Here is a 17793-nt window from a genome sequence, read left to right on the forward strand (position 1 = left end):
ATTTGTTGTTACTGTTCCTCTTCAACTTCTATACAGATGAATCTTCATAATGTTTGTTATTACTATTCTAAAGTTACTGTTCATTTAAATTGTTCATGGTTACTGTTTATGTTTACTATTCATGTTTACTATTCACTCGTAAATAGTAATAGTATCGAAATAGTGCCAAATAGGACAAAAGCCCGAGACTTGGAATTATTCGGCTACACTCTGAGGGAGAAAACAAAACAAAAGTTATGTTCTACCTTACTGAAGCTACCATGGAGCCGCAACGGTCGACATGCACGGCTTGGGAACCTCTGAAAACCGTGAGGAATTTACATGGTGGTAAGCCAGTGGGAATAGGGTCAAACCCTGAAGAAGTTCTGAGTAGCAGCAAAAGTCATGTTGTGCCTATTAGATAACTATTAACAATGATAAAGGAGTAACAAGCAGTGACATGTAGTAAGAAGCATGGGTAATATGAATGGTGCAATGATAGGAATGTATGAATAGTATTGTGTGAGTCATAGTTGTTTTCCGCTGCCCCCATCCTCGGTTGAGTCAGTGTGTGTGTTAAAAATGGTATCAGAACAATAGTGTTTTGATATCAAAATCTATTAGACCCTCGTTATGTTTTAAAATGGTATCAGAGCCTATGTGTAGCCTAGGGATAAAGAGCTCATGATTAGCCTGGTACTTTTTGTTGTAAACCAAGGAATAGCCCATGGCCTTTATATGAGTTTAGCCAAGAATTAGTCTTGGTCTTTTATGTGTCTTTAGAACCAAAGCTTAACTTTGATTATTTCTATTTAGGATTACATACTCTCAAAATAGTTACGACCTAAACCTGGTCACATCCCAAGCAACATTTGTATCTCATAAATCTATCAAAACCCAAGAGTTCCAATATGAAAAAAATTAGGTCTAATCCAGCGATAAGATCTATCAATTATTCGCGACTGCGAGCATATAAGTTATGATAATCAAATCAAATTTCAGAAGGTCTAGATTTGACAATTGAAAGATAGGCTCTTACGAGTTCAAGAAAAACTCAAAGAGTTAGAGGAAAATCCTTTAGTTGTAAATTACAACAATGAAGGAAGAAGGATAATCCGAGATGGACGATTCTTAGGACTCGGTCCAGAAGGATTAAAACAAGTTATCAAAGACCTAAAGCATCAAATCAGGATTGAACAACTCGAACTTCAAGAATATGTTATCTAAGAAATTCCTAGAAGATTTGGTTCTCATTCTCCAAAGAGAAATCGAAAGAATGAACCAAAAAAAATCGTATACCAACACGTAGAAACCTCTTCAAGTGGAGAAGCCTCTACAAGTACATACTGAATCCTAGAACAAAAATAAAAATACTGGTATGTTGTCTTCATTGGGAGACAAACGAGAAATATGACAGCTAGGAAGAAGCTCAAACACAAGTCATAGGATTCCCTCGAAATTCTCATAGAAAATCCAGACATGGAAAGATGTTGAACAAGCTTGGACAACATCCCAAAAATAAATGATCTACAAGAAGAAACTTTTGGATCGACTACAAAGAAAGAGAGATAGCTTTGCCTTTACTCTTTTACTAAAAAAACATGCTTCAACCTGAAGATGATATAATCCATTCAATGGAAATGTACTATTTCCATTGGGAAAGATAAGCCGATGGGAATAGGGTCAAACTTCGAAGAAGTTTTGAGTAGTAGCAGAAGTCATGTTGGGCCAATTAGATAGCTATTAACATTGATAAAAGAGTAATAAGCAGTGACATGTGGTAGGAAGGATGGGTAATATGAATGGTGCAATGATAGAAATGTATGAATAGTATTGTGTGAGTCATAGTTATTTTTTGCTGCCCCCATCTTCTGTCGAGTCAGTGTGTGTGTTAAAAATGGTATCAGAGCAATAGTGGTTTGATATCAAAATCTGTTAGACCCTTGTTATGTTTTAAAATTGTATCAGAGCCTAGGAGTGGCTTAGGGATTAGGAGCCAAGGATTAGCCTGGTTCTTTCTGTTTTAGCCAAGAATTAGTCTTGGACCTTTATGTGTCGATAGAACCAAAGCTTAACTTTGATTCTTTCTGTTTAGGATTACATACTCCCAAAACAGTTACGACCCAAACCGGTCACATCCCAAGAAATATTTGTATGCCACAAATGTATGAAATAGTTTTGAGTTCCAATATGGAACAAATCAGGTTTATCCCTGTAATAAGACCTATCAACTATTCGCGACTTCGAGAATATATTATGCCACAAAGGTTTGATAATCAAATCGAATTCCAGAAGGTCTGGATTTGACAATTGAAAGATCGGCTCTTACGAGTTCAAGCAAAACTCAAAGAATTAGAAGAAAATCTTTTAGTTGCAAACTATAGCAATGAAGGAAGATGAATAATCCGAGATGGACGATTCTTAGGAATCGGTCTAGAAGGATTAAAACGAGTTATCAAAGACCTGAAACATCAAATCAGGATTGAACAACTTGAACTTCAAGAATATTCTATCTAAGCAATTCCTAGAAGAATTGGTTCTCATTCTTCTAAGAAAAATCGAAAGAATGAACCAAGTAGAAATCGTATACCAACACATCATAACCGCTTCAATTGGAGAAGCCTCTGCAAGTACATATGGATACTAGAACAAAAAAATATATTGGTATATTATCTTCATAGGGAGACAAACAAGAATATATGACAGCTAGGAAGAAGCTCAAGCACAAGTCATAGGGTTCCCCGGATATTCTTAATAGAAAATTCTGATCATAGAAAGAAGCTAAACAAGCTTGGACATCATCCTGAAAATAAATGATCTACAAGAAGAAACTTGTAGATCGACTACAAAGAAAGAGAGATAGCCTTGCCTTTACTCTCTTAATAAAAAAACATGCTTTAGCCTGAAGATGATTCAATCCATTCAATGGAAATGTACTATTTCCATTGGGAAAGATATATTGATCGCATCTATCGACTACGATGCAAGATCAATAGAATTAAATAGAAGCTAAACCTCTTAGCTTTGTGAAAATTGATGAGTTTTTTCTATTTAAAGGATATGGAAACTCCATTACCATTAGACCTTCCTGACATTACTAGATGGCTTAAAAACCTAGTGTACATAGCACCTTGCTTAGCACCAAGGAAAAAAGATCCCGAACCTTCGGCCTTTAGGATTGCTTCAAAAGTATCATCCTCTACCGATGATGAAGTTTAAATAAAATATAATACTTTCGGTTGTCAATAGATTTATTATGTTCAAGAGGAAAAAACCTCCTCTCGTAAACAACAAGAGCAACGAGAGTGTGACCCAGAGGCATGGGAATCTAACGAAGTTGTAGAAGAAAATACCATGAAAACAGACTACTCTGCTAAAGACAAAAATGAATATGATCTTGGTAAAAGATTTAGAATGCTTCAAGATAGTAACCAACAAGAAGCAGAAACTTCAAGGGTACAAGATATCCACATGGAAGACAGCATTCAAGACAATTTCTGTAACCGCACTGCGGATAACGCTCAAGAAAGAGAAAGTTTCTCCCACTCCAAAATTTCTTTGGGAGGACAACGATATTCGCCAAAATACACATATGTCGATCCATCACATGCTATTAAGGGACATCAATCCATAGATAGCATAAACCCTTTTGGATTTTATCTCAACTTGGATTGCCTCAAGGATGGAGAAAAAGTCCTAAAAGAATGGGAAAGAAGCATGAGCAATGCTACAAATATGCATGAATCTTGGGACAAAGATTCTGATTTTAATTTCTTTACCCATGCTTTACAGGGTGATGTAGCTCATTGGTGGGACAACCTTCCCGAAGACCGAAAGAGAGCTACCTCAACATCTTTAGCCAATATCTTAAATGGATTAGTGGCTAAGATATCAAAAGAATTTCTAGGAATACATCCAACCCTTGAAGCTTACAATGAGAGTACTAAATAAAGAAAACGTTTAGAAACTCTTCAAAAATTAAACAAGTTACAAATTTGTAACATTTTTTTTTATGAGAAGTATTATTTCAAATTTGCAAGTTACTTCTATAAACTACAAAAAGATGATTAGAAATCTTACTTTCCCATATTTTATTCAAAATTACCAGAACCTTTTGAAAATGTAGCTGAAAAAGACTACATTATAAAATATTGGCAAAACAATCCAGAATTTGGTACTTTAACCATGGATAATTTCCTAAATATGGATACTTTAGGAAGAAGACACAAGTTTGTACAAGACATGTTGGCAAATCTCTGTGATGCTGTTACGGTCCCGAGTCATGGATTGAGTAACACGGTGTGGGATTTGTGAATCCAGCACTGGTACTGAGTTGCTGGACTCGGTATGAGTGTAAACAAAAATCTTCCTTGCTGGTTTTCTCTCACGTGGACAAGACTTGATGGATACAATATCTTGATTGATAAATATATGAAGTTAAGCCATCAATGTTGACCAGAATAAAGTAAGGAGAATACCTTGATTTGGTTGTAGCAAGGCAAGCTATGTACACCTAGCTTGTAGCAAGCCTTGGCCCACGTGCATGAATGATTATCCTCTCTTTCCTTGTTGGCTCCAAGCTTAGCAACAACAATTAATCTCCTTCACGTGAATGACCAGAAAACTTTCCACTTGCTGCTCGTCAAGAGGGTTAGACCCCTTGATGGTGGCTGACGTTGATGAAGAGTGAGAACCCTCTCTTTGGGCTTGGAAAAGGGGCAGGAAGCTCCTTTTCTTAGTATGGATGATGGAGGATGAATTTGGATGAAGATGGATGGCAATGGGGGGTGAAGGATAGGTTGAATTTTTGGAGTAAACCCTAAACTCAAGATCAAGAGGTGATCTCAACTTGTTTAGACTAGGTTATTCTAAAATCTCAAAGCTTACCTATTTCATTCAAACCTATCCCTTAAATAGGGAGTTTTAGGGTTAGGGTTACAATAATTCCCAATAATGCCCTTACATATAAAGTAATTATAAATAACTCCTACTTAAAACAATATAAGAAATAAATCCTACTCAAAGAAATATAAGAATTAAATCCTATTGAGTGAGTTGTTGTTGTCTTCTTCGTTGTGTGACTCGGTGTGCTATTGAGTCCACAACATCTGCCTCCCCATGGACAAAGAGCTTGTCCTCAAGCTCAAAAGCTGGGTAGACTTGTTTGAAGATGTCCACATGTTCCCATGTTGCAGCGTCGGGGTCAGTGTCCATCCATTGAACGAGAATCTCCCAATGATCATTGGTCAGCCATGCACATAACACCGTAGCTGGGTTAAGAATAACCTGGCCCTGATCAATCGGTGGTAGGAATGGAGTGGATGTAGGCTGTGCTCCGGAATGCGGCTTCAAAAGAGAGACATGAAACACATCGTGAATTCTGGCTGTGTCCGGTAATTTTAGTTGATAGGTGACTGGTTCCATGCGTCGAAGAATGGAAAACGGCCCAAAAAATCTGGGTGAGAGCTTATGATGTGGAGGTCCCGCTAGAGACTGCTGACGGTAGGGTTGGAGCCGTAGCCACACATACTTTCCAAACTCAAAAGAGACTTCACGGTGGCCTCTGTCGTATACATCCTTCATCCGAGCTTGGGCGCATCATAGCCGTTCTGTGATATTCTGTAGCAGTAGAACCCTGTCTATGAGTGTCTGATCAATCGTGTCCACACGGGTGGACCCTAGGCTGTACAAGAGGAGGCGAGGTGGATCCCGGCCATATATAACCCGAAAAGGAGTGGATTGCAATGCAGAGTGGAACGAAGTGTTGTAACAGTATTCGGCCCACGGAAGCCATTGAACCCATTGCCACGGACGATCCCCCACCAAGCACCGTAGATACATCTCGATGGTGCGGTTCACCACCACAGTCTGTTCGTCTGTCTGTGGATGATAGGCGGAGGAGAACTTCAATTTCATCCCACTCAAGCAAAACAGTTCCCGCCAAAAGGTGCTCGTGAAAACTGCATCTCTGTCACTCATATTGGATTCTGGAATGCCATGTAAGCGAACTATCTGCTCCAGGAAAGTTTGAGCAACCCGTGTTGCTGTATACGGATGAGCCATCGGTATACAATGCCCGTACTTGGAGAATCGATCAACCACTATGAAAAGTACGGATTTGCCGGCTAAAAGGGGTAGGCCTTCCACAAAATCCATTGAAATGTCGGCCCAAACCTACGTAGGAAGGCCAGAGGCTGGAGAAGACCGGCTGGACTCAAGTGCTTGGCTTTGTTGCGCTGGCATACTTGACAGTCGCCCACATAAGTCGCAATAGAGGGTTTCATGGCTTGCCAGTAAAAATCAGCTCGAAATTTGTGCAAGGTCTTCTGGATCCCCTCGTGTGTACTGTTGTGGTAGGCCGAGAGAATAGCTGGAATCAACTCAGACTCTGGTGGAAGGAAAATCCACTGCTTGTAATAAATAAGTGAATCCATGATGGACCACTTCACATTCATTGTCCCTTCTGAGATCTGCTGATGCAGTTCCTGTAGTGCAGGGTTAGTAGCATGTGCTTCTCGCACCAAGTTCATAATGAGAAATCTCGGCTGACTGATAGAATAGACTGACTGCTGATCTTCAAAACACCGTGACAAGGCATTTTCCAAATTATTTAATCTTCCCGCACGATACTCCACCGAGAAGTCAAACCCCAACAACTTACTGATCCAATGCTGCTGTGGTGATGTGGTCAAACACTGTTCTAGTAGGAATTTAAGGCTGTAGTGATCCGTACATATGAGAAAAGCCCGGCCCCAGAGATAAGGCCTCCAATGTTGGACCGCTTTGGCCAACCCAATCAATTCGCGCTCATAGGCTGCCAGTTTGTGATGGCGGACTACCAACTGTCTGCTAAAATACGCAATAGGATGGCCCAGCTGCTGTAAAATGGCCCCCATGCCCACGCCCAAAGCGTCGCACTCTACCACGAACAATTCGTCGAAGTTGGGAAGTTGTAATACTGGCGCGGATGCGAGGGCATCTTTGAGTGCCACAAACAACGTGGTGGCCCCCTCATTCCAAATAAATGATTTTTTCTTGAGTAAACTCGTCATTGGTACTGCCACTGGCCCATAGTTCTGAATAAATTTGCGGTAGTAGACCGCAAGACCCAGAAAATCCCGTAATGCAGAACACGACTGTGGTTGCGGCCACTCATGAATAGCTCGGATCTTCTTGGGATCCACCGTAACCCCCTCATGTGAGATAATGTGTCCCAGATATCCCACATGTGAAGCCGCAAAAGAACACTTGGAGTGTTTCAAATAGAGCTGATGTGCTCTTAACAAGTCGAAAACAATCCTCAAGTGTGCTAAGTGCTCCTCAACCGACTTGCTATATATCAAAATATCATCAAAAAATACAAGAACAAATTTTCGAAGATAGGGGCTAAATACCTCGTTCATCAAAGCTTGAAAAGTGGAGGGTGCATTGGATAACCCGAACGGCATGACGACGAACTCAAAGTGGCCATGGTGCTTGCGGAACGCCGTCTTCTCGATATCAGAGGGGTGCATCCAGACCTGATGGTATCCGGAACGGAGGTCGAGTTTAGTGAAAAACCACGACCCATGTAACTCATCCAGAAGCTCATCCACTACCGGAATAGGGAACTTGTCTTTTACTGTCTGCACGTTCAACTCCTGATAATCCACGCAGAACCTCCATGTCCCATCATGTTTCTTCACAAGTAAGACGGGTGAAGAGAATGGGGAGCGACTGGGATGAATAAGACCCTATTTCAACATCTCATGGCACTGACGCTCTATCTTGTCCTTCTGAAGGTGTGGGTAACGGTATGGTCGCACGACCACTACCTCAGAACCTGGTTCCAGACAGATCCTGTGGTCAAAGTGCCTCATGGGAGGCAACCCCGAAGGCTCCTGGAAGAGGTCATATAACTCCTCAACCAGACCATCACTCGTACTGTTAGGCTGATCCTGTGTCTGCAAAGTGTGTATGGGGTGGGCCCTGTCCACCTGACTGCCCTGTAAAAGCACCCGACTTTCGGCCAAATCAAAGCTCATGATTAAAGCTGAAAAGTCCCACAGAATGGGCCCCAACGTTTGTAACCATTTAATGCCTAAAACCATATCTAATCCCGCTAGGGGAATAAAAAAAAATTCCGCATTAAATGAAATAAATCCAATGGAAAAAGTTACCGCCTTACTAATCCCAATAGCTAGGGATCTTCTCGCCATTGGCCACTGAGACGGTGGTTATCGGATGAGTGTGTATCTGGAGCTGGAGATGCTGTATGGCTGTCAAATTCAGAAAATTGTGTGTACTCCCCGAGTCGACTAGTCCCACCAGTTCTCGGTCGATGACATGAGCTCGAACTTGCATTGTAGTAGGCGATTTCTGCCCAGTAATAGTATGCAAGGATATCTCTGGTGGTTCCTCCTCGATAATATCCTCTAGTTCCTCTGGATCCTTTAAATCCTCCATCTCAAGCCAAAATAATCGTTTACATTGGTGTCCGACCCGATACTGCTCATCGCAGTTATGACAGAGATTTTTGGACCGCCTTTCTGCCATCTCCGCACTCGTCAATTTTTTTATAAAGCTCGGTAGGGAATTACCAGGGCGGGGATCGGCTACCCGAGTCATAGTCGGAGTGTGTCTGGATGGTGCTGCCATAGATGCTCCCTGAGATGAATTATAGCGGCGCCCTTGCCACGTGGAGGAAGTGTTCCTCTCACTCGACCAACCCGGCTTATGTTGCTGCAGCTGTTGTCGTTGTTCCATTGCTCGGGCCATATTCATGGCATGAGCTAGATCCGTGGGCATAAGGAGTTCTACCTCTAGCCGTAAATATGCATTGAGACCTACTGTGAATAAGGAGACCTGCTGGTCAACCAATACCCTCTCTCCAGCACGAGCCAACTTTTCCTGGAATAGTTTTTGATATTGTTCCACTGAACCCGTTTGTCTCAATAGGACTAACTCTCCCAAGGGGTTGCTGTTGGCGGGAGGCCCAAATCTAACTGTGCATAGATTTTTAAATTCTCCCTAAGTCATTCCCGATCTCTCTTTCTCTACTTGAGTCACCCATAACATGGCTTCATCTGTCATATAGAAAGAGGCTAGTTGCACCTTATCCGATTCAGTAGTCCCTTGGTTCAAAAAAAAAAATTTCACATCTATGCAACCAAATTACGGGATCCACAGAACCATTGAAAGAGGGAAACTCTAACTTGGTGTACCTTGGGATTGTGCCTCCATACTGAGGTGCTTGGACAGCAGTGAACCCAGGCCACTGCTCCCCTCTTCTGTGATATGATTGAGCAACCTCTCTAACCTCTGGACTCTGATGTCTCTCTGTCCTCAACTTCTGTAGCATGCTAATGATTCGGCTCATCTCTTCTTCCAAACCACAAACCTTTCCCAACACTGGTTGTGCTGTTTCAAGGCTATCTTCTATCTTTTGTATCCTGATTTGGATTTTTTCATTGCTGATATTATCCCCCATGTTACCCTGCTTTGATACCAAGTTGTTACGGTACCAAGTCATGGATCGAGTAACACGGCGTGGGATTTGTGAATCCAGCACTGGTACTGAGTTGCTGGACTCGGTATGAGTGTAAAAAAAAATCTTCCTTACTGGTTTTCTCTCACATGGACAAGACTTGATGGATACAATATCTTGATTGCTAAATATATGAAGTTAAGCCATCAATGTTGACCAGAATAAAGTAAGGAGAATACCTTTCTTTCTTCTCACGGAAATCAGGGTTTCATCCCTTGATTTGGTTGTAGCAAGGCAACCTATGTACACCTAGCTTGTAGCAAGCCTTGGTCCACGTGCATGAATGATTATCCTCTCTTTCCTTGCTGGCTCCAAGCTTAGGAACAACAATTAATCTCCTTCACGTGAATGACCAGAAAACTCTCCACTTGCTGCTAGTCAAGAGGGTTAGACCCCTTGATGGTGGCTGACGTTGATGAAGAGGGAGAACCCTCTCTTTGGGCTTGGAAAAGGGGCAGGAAGCTTCTTTTCTTAGTATGGATGATGGAGGATGAATTTGGGTGAAGATGGATGGCAATGGGGGGTGAAGGATAGGTTGGATTTTTGGAGTAAACCTTAAACTCGAGATCAAGAGGTGATCTCAACTTGTTTAGACTAGGTTATTCTAAAATCTCAAAGCTTACCTATTTCATTCATACCTATCCCTTAAATAGGTAGTTTTAGGGCTAGGGTTACAATAATTCCCCATAATGCCCTTACATATAAAGTAATTAGAAATAACTCCTACTTAAAACAATATAAGAAATAAATCCTACTCAAAGAAATATTAGAATTAAATCCTATTGAGTGAGTTGTTGTTGTCTTCTTCGTTGTGTGACTCGGTGTGCTATTGAGTCCACAACAAAAGCCCAAAGTCTACAAAAGAAAAACAGTAAGGCACATAAACAAACATTATGTTGTTCAAACCAAAACAAAAATGTAGGAGCTTTGGATTGTAAAACCAACTCCCATCAGCAAAGAAAATATCCTAAGAATTTTCATAATAAAAAATTTAGGATTCAACAAAGTTCAACATCAAGGTATTCTCCCTGAAAGAGATACTTTAGAAACAGAACAAACTCTGGCCCTACCACATCCAGTAAAGGGTCAAATGCATACTACCTAACGGGGAAACCCCCAAGCAAATGTAAATGCTAGATATGCCAGAAAGAAGAACATCGATTGTCCAAATGATACAAAAAATTGGTAGTACAAAACTTACATACTACTTGTCGAAGAAAAACTATTGGATCCATCACGATGAAATCTAGTCGGACGTCTTCAACTTTGGAAAACTCAAAAAATATGTCAGACTCTTCAGGCACCTTCTTTGAATGAGTATCTGCATAAATGCAAAGCATGTAGCGTCTGGAAATTCACATATCATGGTAATGCTTAAGCTACCCGGATATAGAAAATTCCATACTCATAGACACAGGAAGTTCATACTGAGCCAGACAAATTTACTTCCCACACATTTATGGAAAACACTTGAACTACCCCTTCAAGTAAAAATCGGCTCTAGCGAAACTATTTCGGTCCCAACAGAGGCCTGAAACATTCATCTTGACATTGGAGGTGAAAAGTTTATGATTCCCAAACTTATTAGTTTAGGACCTCACATAAACTCAGGACCAGATTTAGTCCTAAAACATGAATGGCCCATGTTCCACGCCCCTGTCGAACAAACACCAGCCTACTATAAACTTCGTTGTCGTACTCGATGCGAAATAGATAATTCTGCTGTATTTTTATACGTAGTAAAACCCTCTAAAGCCTTTGCCATTTTTGGAAAAGGAGACGTCCTCCATCAGGTTTTCAAAAAATACAGCAAGCATGGTGATGAGGTTCCCCCCTGGAATCTCTCCTCCTCGCGGAATCCTATGACTCAGAAGTTCAACAACTTTTGGATTCCACTTGTTCTGAGAAACCATTAGAATGGTGGAATAAACAAAAACCATATGCCAACCTTGAACTTCTTGATCCTTAAAAAGAAAATTGAGAAAAACCTGTGGTTTATACTCCTGTTGTTGAAGAGTTTTCAACACATATCAATGATTTTCTAACTCTTGGATTAATCTGTGCAAGTTATTCTCCACATACATCTCCTGTTTTTATCGTTAGGAATCATGCAGATATAAAATGTGGAAAAGCTACAATGGTCATTAACTATAAAAAAGTTAATGAAGCCACAAAAATGGATGGCTACTATCTTCCTAATAAATAAAGATTAATAGATGCTATAAGAGGAAAACAATGGTTTTTTAAATTTGATTGCAAATCAGGGTTTTGGCAGATTCGTCTAACCGAAAGAGCTATTCCCCTTACTGCATTCAGCTGTCCTTCAGGACATTATGAGTGGCTTGTTATGCCCTTCGGGTTGAAACAAACACCCAATATCTTTCAAATAAGAATGGACGATATCCTCAAACCATTATTTAAATTTTTCTTAGTTTATGTTGATGACATCTTAGTTTTATCTGAAACCAAAGATCTACATAAAGAGCAATTACTTAAGGTATTAAATGCCTTAAAAAACATTGGGATAGCACTTAGCAAAAAGAAATCAGAAATTTTTAAAACTAAAATAGATTTCTTATAATTAAACATCTCAAAAGGAGAAATCCTTCTCCAAAATCATATTCTGGAAACACTAGTAGCTTTTCCAAATGAAATTGAAGATGTAAAACAACTTCAACGTTTCTTTGGATGCCTAACGTAAGCTGAACAATTCATAAAGAATTTAGCAGAAATTAGGAAACCCTTTCAACAGAAACTAAAGAAAGACATCAAATGGGAATGGACACCTACTGATAGTTTAAAAGTAATCAGGATCAAAGAAATGATGAAACACCTCTCGGTGGTAACTCTACCAGATCCATATGCAAAACTAATTTTAGAAATTGACGCCTTAGATCACACTTGGGCAGCAGTCCTAAAATGTAAAAACAATGATTCTGAGAGAATATGCAAATATACCGTAGGAACATTCTCATCTGCTGAAATAAACTATCATTCTTATGAAAAATAAATTTTAGCAGTAAAAAATGGGATAAAGAAGTTTTATATTTATCTTGCCCCCAAAGAATTTCTACTAAGAACTGACTGTAAGAATTTTGTCGGTTTTATGACAAGAAATCTAGAAGATTCACTTTGCCGCGGTAGATTACTCCGATGGCAGCAATAGGTCTTCAAATTCTCTTTTACTGTAGCACACATTAAAGGAGAAAAAAATTATTTACTTGATACTCTTACTCAAGAATTTTCTTGTATTATAGACAGGTAACAATGGATCCCCTCAGCAACACACTGACGGACCTAGCAGTAGCAATCGCCACTCTTACGGTATTGCTCTCAACCATACAGTCTCTCTTTGACAGCCTCTTAGTCCTTTTCAAACGAGGTCACATATCTGAGAACTGTGCCCGCTATGGGTTAAGTGGAGATGTCTTACAACTCAAGGTTAAGGAATTAACCGAAGAGTTAAAAGAACTCACGAAACCGCATGAAATGCAAAGCTCCTCCGAGACTTCTACCGGATCTCATCGCGAGAAAAGGAAGCCTCAACGTCAGCTACCAAGCAGATGGATGACTTTAGTGTTTTAATAAACATAGGTCAGCCTGGGATTTTTACCGGTCATGCCAGGCATGACAAGGAAATCACAATCCAGTCTTCTATGAAGATAGGGAAATCCAGGATTTCTACCTACCATTCTACAGCTAGAAAGGAAACCTTAACGATTTCGTAGAAATTAGAATCAGGGACTTCTACCTGCCAGTCTCGAGCTCGAAAGGAAGTCATAACAGATCCATCTATGATGGAAACGGACTTGTCAAGTAATAAATTTTCATTCAAGACAAAATTAGTTACCCCATGTGAGTTTACAAGGTTGCAAACCCAAAATAAACCAGAGAAAACAAGTTTTAATGAGTTTGAGTTTTTAAAGAAAATTCAACCCTTGAAACTTTCGGATATCAAGTTTAAGGAACTCTCGCTACGCCCTTAAAAGGTGGACAACATTCGTTAAAAAACAGAATCTGATCATACCATCCAATTCCAAAGATGGAACGAGTAGATCGAACAAGGGATGAACACTCCCTTCTTCACAATCGAGTCCAACAACAGTTGGAATCAAGTGAAACTGAGTCAAGACATAGACTCAAAATATGCGTCCATACTTTATTCCTTTGGATAAAGCAGATAATACTTCACTCCACCGATCTATCGGTTTTGGAGAAGATGTCAAAAGAGATTATGGAGGCTTGCAAAAGTTTTATCTCCATAATAAAGAGTAAAGCAATCCGGATTAATTTTGTTTCATGTATTGCTGAAATTATTACTGACATCAAAATGTTTTCGAGCATTTCGGTCATGACTCTTGAAGTCATCAAAGACGGTGAAGCTACAAAGGAATATGATCCCAAACATATTCCAAAGGCCAAGCCATGCACGAAGTAGTCTGGCCAACTAGACGTATACAAGGGATCAAGAATCTGACACAACTCATACAACAGCTGGTTCAGAAAAAGAAAAGCTTTATTTACATGACATCTATCCCACTGACAATTGTCGCAAAAAGCTACAAGGAGACTCTTGCACTTTTTTAGAAAAGTCTCGAAGAAACGCTGAAGAAACTCCTCAAAGGAAATATTCCCTTCAGCAAAAAGTCAAAAGAAGATTTCTACAAAATGGCCCAGAAGTCTTTTCCAAAAGAGCACACCTGTAGACTGTGCACAAAATGGCAATTGTCTGAAGGAACAGTCAGTAGCCATCAAGGCCAAAGACAAAATCAAAGTCAGCAAAGGTGGCAACAAAAAGTCAGCAAAGTCGGCTACAAATAGGTCAGCAAAGGCGGCTACCAAACATTCCTGTGTGTCAGCAAGATGACGTCAAAAGAAGAAAAGTCATTTCTACCCCTGCTTTCGGCGCCAAAAGGTAATAATGAAAGGGCAAAAATGAAAAGACAAAAAGACAAAAGTTACCCTTTGCCTTTAAACACTGCCCTTCAATTAAGGGTAAAAGAGGAAGAAAAGAAAATCCCTCAGCTATAAATTTGAAGCTTCACCAGAGGCTAAGACATTCGAAAAACGGAGAAGCATTCACACATTCAAAAAAAAAACTCTACTCTTTCATTCGAAGAAGAAGAAGAAGGCAATTTTAGGCAAGCATCCTTCGGTGAAGTCTTTAAAGCACGGTATGTACAAAATAACCGTAATGGCTGAGTAGTAAAGAGGGAACTGACCAGTAGCACGGTCAGTAACTTCGGGAGTTATGTAGATATGTAGAATTTCATTTTTTAAGGATATGTATTTAATTGTCTTTATTTTGTCGTTTTTATTTTGTTTGAAACAATATTTTAATTTTTTGCATGTTTGTAATATTTTGATTCGTATAGTATTTGTTGTTACTGTTCATCTTCCACATCTATATATAAATCTCTACAGTGTTTGTTATAACTATTCTAAAGTTATTGTTCATTTAAACTGTTCATGTTTACTTTTCATGTTTACTGTTCACTCGTAATAGTAATAGTATCAAAATAGTGTCAAATAGGACAAAAACTTGAGACTTGGAATTATTCGGCTACGCTCCGAGGTAGAAAACGAAATGGAGTTGTGCTCTACCCTGCTAAAGCAGCCATGGAGCCACAAAAAGTTACATGCATGACTTGGGAACCTCTAAAAACCATGTGGAATCCACATGGTGGTAAGCCTATGGGAATAAGGTCAAACCCCGAAGAAGTTCTGAGTAGCAGCAAATGTCATGTTGGGCCTATTAGATAGCTATTAATAATGATAAAGGAGTAACAAGCAGTGACAAGTAGTAGGAAGCATGGGTAATATGAATGGTGTACTGATAGGAATGTATGAATAGTATTGTATTAGTCATAATTGTTTTCCACTGACCCCATTCTCTGTCCTCTGTCGAGTGTGTCAGTGTGTTAAAAATGGTATCAAAGCAATAGTGTTTTGATAGAAAAATCTATTAGACCCTCGTTATGTTTAAAAATGGTATAAGAGCAATAGTGTTTTGATATCAAAATCTGTGAGACCCTCGTTATGCTTGAAAATGGTATCAGAGCCTAGGAGTAGTGTAGGGTTTAGTAGCCAAAGATTAGCCTGGTTCTTTCTGTTTTAGCCAAGACTTAGTCTTGGACCTTTATGTGTCGATAGAACCAAAGCTTAACTTTGATTTTTTCTGTTTAGGATTACATACTCCCAAAACAGTTATAACCCAAACCCGGTCACATCCCAAGCAACATTTGTATACCACAAATGTACTAAATGTACCAAAGACTACAATTGGTCAGTCAGAAGGAACTCAACGGTCCTTCATATGACATAGTGTTAAAAACTGAACACACATATGTTTGTCCAATAATAGGTTATCCACATAGATGGCATGACAAGATTAATCCAATATTAAATAATATAATGGATTTAGTTGGTGATATGCATCACAGTTTCTTTATGAAAAGTTGTTGTGAAAAATACACCGCAGAATACGTTGCCTTCCTATGCTTAGGATTAGAAAGTGACGTCAATGAGCAAGTACAAAAACTCAAGAGAAGGATCAATGCCCATCTTGATGTACTAAAAATAGGAAAGACTGAAGAAACAGTAAGATTCCTTACAGACCTACAAAGTTTTGTAGATCAAGAAATAGATCACTCCAGGATATTAGCTCCTATCCGTGAGATGAAAACTAAAATGGTTAATAACAAACCACGTAGAAAAGAATTATAGGAAGTTATTTTTAAAATATCTTCTGTAAAAAATCAACAAAGTAAAGATGAAGATCGTTTTATACGAGAGATCTGTGCTATAACTCAAAATGATGAATTAAGAGAACTTGTTATTCAACATGCCTCTCCATTCATTACTTTGTACCAATTGGAACGACTTATATAAATTCTATACCAAAAATTAGAAGAGACATCGTCTCAACTAAAATTCCAAAATGTCTGAACAAATAGGAATAGAATATACTTCTCTCCAAAACAATGTTCATGTACACCATGAAACACAGGGAGAATATGACAAACATCCTCATCTTATGAAGGATGGACAAAAGTGGACAATAAGTAATAAGTATTCCTAGGATAATTTAAGTCTACAATAAAGATTGGATTGAGTTCCAAAAGAAATCCTTCATCTTCCAGAAGGAACTGTCAGTAGAAATACGGGATACTGATTCCGGTACCTTCTGCTACAGACTGTTAAGTGAATCAGATTTAGCTAAGCTAAAAAGATTCAAATATGTCCATTATAGAGTTCATATAGGATTAGACCCCTTAATACGAATCAACCAAAATTTATCCTTCATAGCAGCTATCTTTGATAACTCAGTAAGGAATAATTTTGAAAAAACCCTACTAGGAGGAGTTAAAGCAAATTTAGGATTAGGCCCAGTTTCCTTCACAACTTGGCCCAATCTACAAATAGATTTAGATGACCAGAATATCCAAGATACCTTGTCCCTAAAAATCTACACAGACAACTGGTCAAAAAATGGAATTCAACCAAGAAGAAGTGTTATATGCGTCGTAGCTAGAGAAATCAACACTGGAAAGGTTTCAGTTTAAGATTCAAAGAAAATCACAGAATTAGCCAAAAATATTGGTTATTCTGAAAACTTGACCAATAGTAGTACTTGATCCCAGAGAGTTAACTTGGCCAACTGAGTGGATAGTCCAACCTTTGGAACCTAGGCACCTTCCCCTCTCCCAAAAAACAATAAAGGAGATAGAAGGAAAACTAGTAATCACCAATGCTTGAACAAGCTTTTCCCTCGAATAGGATAGGCCCTCTACCTCAACCAGTAGAGTCTCAACCAGTTCCCCTTTTGAAGGAGTAGGAAACCCAAGGCCCAATGCTTATGTTCCATTTCACATCAATGATGGATCATAACCCATACAAAGCCTTAGGCCCATCAATAGGAAACAGTCACATTGTCACCCATTCCAACCAAACCTTAGAGTCTTATGGTAAGAACCTTAACAGGTTAGAAAATACTGTTGAAAATCTACAACAGAAAATAGATTTCCTTTATGATGAACATAAACATAGAGAAATAATAAAATGTTAAAACATCCTAGAAAATATTCTAGAGAAAATTGACAAGGGAAATAGTCATGTTTTCTTTACAGACTTAACAAAACTAAAACAAAGTTTAGATAATCTAAACAAAGATAAAATGCACGAACTTGTCACTGAAGCTTATACATTAATAGAACGTCTAGGTTCTCCTAGTCAATCAAGGTATAAAACTCCCTTTACACCTTGGATTCCTTAATGATCTATGGAAA

This window comes from Aristolochia californica, unplaced genomic scaffold (genome assembly GCF_029961685.1).
Source record: "Aristolochia californica isolate CCGP_79_NKW_82.1479 unplaced genomic scaffold, dmAriCali1.0.hap1 SCAF_4, whole genome shotgun sequence".
In the NCBI taxonomy this organism is placed as follows: Eukaryota; Viridiplantae; Streptophyta; class Magnoliopsida; order Piperales; family Aristolochiaceae; genus Aristolochia; species Aristolochia californica.